The 7,333-nt window shown below is 39.6% G+C and overlaps 1 long non-coding RNA gene across 2 annotated transcripts; it reads right to left on the minus strand.

Moving 5' to 3' along the window:
• Nucleotides 1–3,771: 3,771 nt before the first annotated feature.
• LOC127865001 (uncharacterized) lies at nucleotides 3,772–5,778 on the minus strand. Of its 2 annotated transcripts, none has more exons than XR_008042441.1 (3): nucleotides 5,645–5,778; nucleotides 4,390–4,608; nucleotides 3,772–4,123 (listed from the first exon to the last, which is right to left on the minus strand). It is a non-coding gene; the product is annotated as an uncharacterized LOC127865001 (long non-coding RNA). The 2 variants fall into 2 exon arrangements; XR_008042442.1 differs by having other exon boundaries at nucleotides 4,386–4,608.
• Between the last annotated feature and the right edge of the window lie 1,555 nt (nucleotides 5,779–7,333).

The following is a 7,333-nucleotide window of genomic DNA, read 5'->3' on the forward strand; positions in this document are numbered from 1 at the left end:
TTAAATCAGAAAATATGTCTTACCAAAGAAGAATTATACTTTTATTGAATTTAATTTATTATTGTCCAAATTACAACACACAAAGTAAATAACAGCTTATCTTAAGAGGATTTTGTCAATTGTTTAGTCTTATCTCAACAGAAGTGACTGTTAAATAATAAATAGAAATTTAAACATTACTTAAAAGTTTAACAGATGTAAATGACTTTTTTTATTCATGTTACATGTAAGTTTTGACAAAAATAGCTCAAACTTACACATATCTTTAATAATATTACAATCTGACATATAAACAAAGTAAGTATTAAACCTTTAATGCCATACCATCTCAATTTAAAACAATAACACACCTGCAAATTTAGCCAGTATTAATTTAACTTCCAAAACAAAACATTTGCTGTCAATGTTAAAGGGACTTGTTCACACTCTATTAAAATGAGAATGTTTCAACTTTTTGTCACAGATTTAAGAAATAAATGAACAATATACATCAGTGTGCGAAATAACACTAATGCCGCAGACTTTTACTGAAAATACACTTTCGTTTACTAAAAATCATCGTTAGAAATTGATAAAATTATAAAGCGTCTCATACGCGAAACGATTTTAAATTTTTGATTTCTTGTGTCATCGTTATATTTTGTAACAACACGCGGATGGTTTTACAAAGTATAAAATAAATGTCAACCCATGTGAAGACGGTTTGTTAGGTCCGCACATAATGTAGTTGTAAAGACTCAATGACGACCAGAACATGAACTCTGAATTACACAAACCCACATGTGAAGACGGATTGCTGAGCGGTTTCGGCGCTTGGCTTTTACTACATGGGTCAGTGGTTCGAGCCCCGGTGTGGTAAACTTTTTTTTCTATTTGTTTCTTTTTCTACTTTTATTCTTGTTTTTATATTGGAGCTATAATTTGTAACATTACAAAGATTGCTTACATAAAGTATAAATAGTACACCTGAGCGTACTATATTAGTACGGACAGCCAAGTGGTTGGTGCTAGACTTTTACTCCAGGTGTCAGTGGTTCAAGCCCTGGTGTGGATTTCATTTTTTTCTTTCTTTAATTTTATCATTGGTTTATACTGGACTGGAACTATTTAGTTCCGATGTTTACATTTATCAATTAAAAGCATTTCATGACTACCTTCAAAACATGCCAAACTTTGTGAACAAGTCCCTTTAACAAAGGCGATTTTTATCATGGTGTCATGTAGATTCGTCATCTTACCTGATGCGGAATATCAACTCCTTAATTTAGAAATCCTCCATGTCAATCAATAGCAGTGTGTTCCATTGTTAATCAGCGCAAATCTATCCAACTTTGACAGTAAATTTCAACATCGTATTGTTACTCTACGCTCGTTTAACCCCAATGAGTATTTCAATTTCAACAACAAAGCAATTGTTACACTCAACAAACTTTAAAAACGTTGTTTACATTATAAGCGATAACTTCGCGAGGGGTCAGTGCCTTTTTCGTCTGAACTAGTTACCAAGATCACAAGTTATATATGTTTCAGTTCACCTGAATGAATTTCAACTAATCAAGTGCAGCTATTTAACGTCACACAAAAACACGTTTAGCGTCATAAAACGTCGACCTCATTTGAAAGCATTTCTGCTGACGACTTCACATTTATTTATTTTAAAAGAGAAAAATAAATGTATACATAACAATTAGTTTTATTGCTTTTCTACTAGTTCTCGTAGTGTTTATTATAATCTGACAGATGGCGCCAAATGTTAGTTTTACGTCTTTTAAAACCTTCAATTAAAGAGAGCAGACTGGTTTTACGTTAGTAAGATTCGTAAGAATTCTTAAGTCTGCGAACGCGTTTATGAAACGTTCGTAGGAATTGGCGTGAGAACGTCCGTACGTAAAAATCGCAGAATTCTTACGAAAAACTTAAGAATTGTTTATGAAACGGGGCCATTATGCACTTTAAATAAAACACAATTTATTCCCAAATTGATGTCTTATTCCCAATTCACATAATACAGTGTTAAAAACTACTCTGGAGATATTACCAAACCTTGTGTGCCTTTTTTAAAGCGGAAAGCGTAGCCATTGATGGGAAAGTGCGCAGGCTTGGCTTGAGCTACTCTGGCCGCATATGCCATAAGACCGATTTTCGCATGACGCGGATGATATAGTTTTATTTGAATATGGGGAAAAAACTGCGTCTCAAAGCCTAACAACTTATTTGGCATATTAAATGTAAGTATAAATAAGAAACATATTTTATCTATGCCAATTAGAATATATCTGGTGGTTACAAGGTAGAAATCAGTCTTTTTTTGCGCTTTAAAACTTAAAAATAATCGCGTTTGTCGAAATGGATGTATACGTCTTGAAATCCTACTTTCGGTTTTTAAAGCGGTACCGTTTGAAAAATTATTAATTACTTGCTAACTAGGCTTTAGATTTAATGACAATTTTTCACATTTTCAAATTGCATCTATATGTATTGATTAACAAGTATTTCATTTATGGTCAGAGGCAAAGTGTGTGGCTTTAATCAACAAACCATATATTTTGATCACGAAGAAATACATAATAAACCATGTGAGGACACATGATGTGTTCTCACGAAGTAAAATAATAAAACAGTACTTCAACTTTTGTTTTAACTTTAAAAACAGAACGTCTATTTTCTACCTTTATTTCTAAGTCAGGATTATTATTTTTAATTTCTTGTGTGGTTTTGTGTTTTTTGTTGTTGTTGTTTCTATGTGTTTTTCTTGAGGGGGGGGGGGGGGGGGCAGTAGGAAACCCCACCTGTGCGGTATGGTGACAACCAACCAAACTCACATGCTGCCAAGAATGGGAATTGAACTGAGTGTGTGAGTTTATTGACAGATCCTTCTGGCCTCTTCACGAGGTCTTTATAGTCCGACCTGCCCCTGTGACCTTTCAGGGGAAAGAATTTAATTTTGAGCCAAAGTAGGTCAAATTTACCCCGGCTTTCCAGGTATTCGCCAAAGATATAATTTAGATCCAAATATACCAGTGCACGGTGGCAAAAGAGACCTTAATGTGCACTGGCAGATAGACAAGGTCAAGACAAATTCATGTCTGAACGCAGCACCGCCAAGGGACTGCAGCATACAGCTCCACCTTTATGGCCCACTTATCGTCACCGGCCGTCGTCTTCATCCCCGAGACAGTTTCCCCAGTGCGTTGAGCGTACTGAGTACCGCCGTCCCGGGGTCCCTATATAAGGCCACCCCCTCGATGTTCTAGTAGCTACTCCGAGCGTAAAAGTAGCCCCAGGTCCGCCCTGTCTTTCCTCCACACTGGTGATCTTGCTGTCCCACTATCACCGTCCCTCTACAGACGGGACCTCTAGCAGGTCCGGGCCGGCGAACTCTCGACGATAAACAGCGGGTGACAAGTCCGCTGCATCTTGGAGAAGACAGCAATCCCAACAGTGTGGAAGACGTCCGGCTCGAGGGTGACGGACTCTGCTGGATTAGCAGAGTCACCCGCACAAGTGAGTAGATCTTCTGCGGACGACTATCGCCTCGGTCGCGACGCGCACGCTCCAGCTGCTGACCGACTTTGACGTTTCTTACGGCGGTGACTGAATTTTAAATTAGTTTTCTTTGTGTGTCTGCAATGTTTTGTACTGAATCAATGGCTTGTGTCTTGTGTCTGACGGGTTTGAAAATAACCAATTGCCATTACTTGTAGGAACGTGTGATATAGTAAGGTGTGTCTTCTGTTTGTACAGCTGATTGGTATGTATATTGGTGATAGATACGGTTATCGCATTTGTTTTGTTGAATATAGTGATGTTTGCAATTTGCTAAACGTGGCTTTGAAACACACGACAGAAAAATTGACGGTTTATGTCCCGAACAACTTTTCCCTTGAATTCTCTGTTATGGCAATACTGTTGACAACAATGGTGTCATTTTCGACGTCTCTTGGATGGAATGTCAAGGAATCGAACAGGCTGCAGGTAAAGGTCGCTTTGTTGTTGTGGGTGCTGATGCAGTTCTCTGTTTTGGAACAGCTTGATGCGCAGAGGAGATTTGACAGGACCTTCGCGGAAACGTCGATTGCAGTGCCAATGTGAACATATCTTTGGAAAACCGAATAACGTGTGCCTGAAGACGAGAAAACGAGTTGTCAAAACGTGAACGAGCATTTGTAATAGGATTTGTTTGTACATGTATGGATATGTTTTGACTGCGGCATCGTCGCTATCTACTGTCTTCTAGGCACTGGTCAGTTAATACATGTATCCTCAAATATAAATTCACGCGTTTTTTTTCACGTAATGAGCCTGTTCCAACGCCGACCAGTTGCATATACATTCTGTATTTTTCAATATGAAACAGAGAAAGAATAGTTTTATAAATATCTTACCTACCATTGGCTGCAGAGTACGGAGCACCTTCCACCTCAACCTCGCACAGAGTGAGTACATCGTTAGGAGTGCTACGCGTAATCCGTACCCACTCTCCGTACACCGGTGTAGCTAGCTCAAACGTGTATGAAACGCCGATCTCTCCAGGGTGAAACCCTTCACGAGATTGAAGGCCGGCCTCCGATAACCCGACGTAAAGCTCGACGTCTCTAAGTCTAACACCTGGAATACGTAAAGACTTAGCGGCCTTAGACTTAGAGGTCTCAGTGGTGTAGTGGATATGGTGTCCGTCTGGCGATCGGAAGGTCATGGGTGCGATCCCCACTATGGGAGCGTTCTTTAGATAACCCCTATAAACACCAAGTACTGGTTCTAGTCCCAGATAACGGACTCGAGAGCGCTAATTACTTTGATATCAACTCGTCCAATAAACAGCTAATATTCAAACAATGGATATGCCCGATACACTGTCTTTTGATGCTTAAACGTGAGTATATTGTCCATATATGCACAATGTTTGATTCAATGCATTTTATTTAGTATTATTTTGATATTTCATTGACACGCGCAACGATGGACAAGTCCAGAGTATAGGAATTATCACTCTATATGCAGATGCTTACTCGTGAAAGAAATTATGGTAACCATCCGCTTTTCTTTTATTTTAGACAAGTGACGAATGTCCTACACGACGCATATAAGAACCGCGTTCTGAGAAAACTGGTCTTAATGCATGTTCGTTAAGTGTCGTTCCAGATTAGCCTATGCAGTCCGCACAGGCTTATAAGGGACGAAACATTACGCCTTAATTGGATTTTTTCTAAGAAAAGACTTCATTTAAACGAAAAATGACATAAAAGCGTAAAGTGTCGTCACTGATAAGCTGTGCGGACTGCACAGGCTAATCTGGGACGACACTTAACACACATGTTTTATGCCCGGTTTTCTCAGAACGCGACTCATATGGTTAGGGTCCTTGTTAATTGTCTACTACTAGACATTTCTGAATTCCATACGCCGAAGAGAGTTGTGTAAATATGCATTACCAAACACGGCATTGTTTGACCAAACATATTGACTTACAACACATAGAAAGATTCTGATACGAAACATTATATTTTGACAATCTTTTTATATAAACGATTGAACGGTTTTACATTTTACAATATATTTTCATAACGATTTTCCACACAAGAAATGACAACGCACGACAAACCCATTAATTATGAGTTTCACCAAATTAAATGTTCACACTTACGTCCTACATTCCTCTTGTAAATCTTGACGCTTCGGATGAGGAATATCTGCTCGAGATTCACCCATCATGAGACGTTGTGAGACGCTGTGTGGGTGCACGACTGGTCTTCAATCAAACGCGATTTCGTATTTTCGTCAACGGCACGGTATGCCGTAAATGGACGGTTGGTGTCTGTTTGGTAGGAAGGGTTTACCAAAGGCAACGTTAACGGCGTCTGTCTAAGAAACAAGGTTGGGTGAATGTAAATGTAGACATTACTACATTGACTTTGAAATATCGCTTTAATCGGTAAATCCTCCGTGAAACATCCATAACTTCATCTAGTGTGCATCGATTTCCATGAACTCGGTCTTATTCAACGCAGAAATGAATTTCCTTTCTGGAAATGTACATATCTAATGTACATGTAAATGAACGTAGGTCACGCGAATTGTGTATCGTGTTATTTCTTAAAATTTGTCAAAATATTACAATACATGTACATTTCCACAAAGGGTAGTTATTTCTGCATTGAATAAGTCGTGAATCCTCAAATTTTGATTTTCTCAGGCAACCGTGTAGGTCAAGTTCACGGGCGGGTTCACACATTAGAAAATTGTTATGTTTAATCTGAAATTGCAAACAAATCGTATTATCCATAATCATGAACAACTCTTGTTGGGATAATTTGACGCTTATCAATGGCCTTAGGACTTTTTAAACACGAAATGTGATCATTGAGCATGTTGATATAACGAGTTAAGATGGCAGGTTTCTATTGCAGAGTGATGTATGCACGTGCACTCTATAACATTTAATAAGTCTATGGAAAAAAACTGTACTTTGGGATTCTGGATAAAATTTAAAAAAAACGGGATTTATTTAAAGAAAAACGCCCAATGGTATCACGTGTCAAGTACTCGAAACGTATTAAGACGGCACCTACTCATGCCAGCGTGGTGGTACTCTTAAACCCTCGATGAATTAAGAATCTCTACCTAAGTGCGTGAATACTGGAATCGGCGGACTGCGCGGAGGAACCACCAGACGATCAACGGGCAAGAAGGTGATTCTCAGCAAGGCGTTGTGGCACGCTACGGGCACGACAAGACACAAAAGAAATCGTGGACGTCCACTACATCCGTCTCTGTCTCAAGCCGTCTCGACCCTGTTCGTCGACGAACTGCGAAAATCTTCCTCACTGAAATCTAAGTCATCACACAAGTCATTCTGCCATCATCAACCTCGCCCAATAGATCAGAACAACAAGTGCTGTGGCGACGGGCGAACGACGAACCGGCAGATGCGGGCACACTGGAAGCCGTAGGCGTAATCCTGCACGCAGGCGGTCTAGGTCATTGGTTCCCCCTTAAGTTACAAGGAGCAGCAGTGGAGTCTGGCAGATCCATAGACGACTGAGCAGACGTCTTTAAGAATGCACTGCTCGCTTACAGGTATGAGGAAAGGGCTAGAAAAGGTGTCCTAATAATTGCTCGCTCAAACCTTCCCAAGACTGCTTATCGCGGCTGGAAGGGGGCCCTACACCAGCAGTCGGAACAAAAAGAAAACAAATAGAACGAGAACAGTTCTTCTCACATTAGAAGTATTTTACGTGCGCAAACCTGTGCGCAGGTACGATACAGACATACCACACTAGAATAGCTCTGATATGGAACGAACTCGTCAGATACGGAATTGACATCGTAGACT

The sequence above is a fragment of the Dreissena polymorpha genome, chromosome 1 (assembly GCF_020536995.1).
Source record: "Dreissena polymorpha isolate Duluth1 chromosome 1, UMN_Dpol_1.0, whole genome shotgun sequence".
Taxonomy (NCBI): Eukaryota; Metazoa; Mollusca; class Bivalvia; order Myida; family Dreissenidae; genus Dreissena; species Dreissena polymorpha.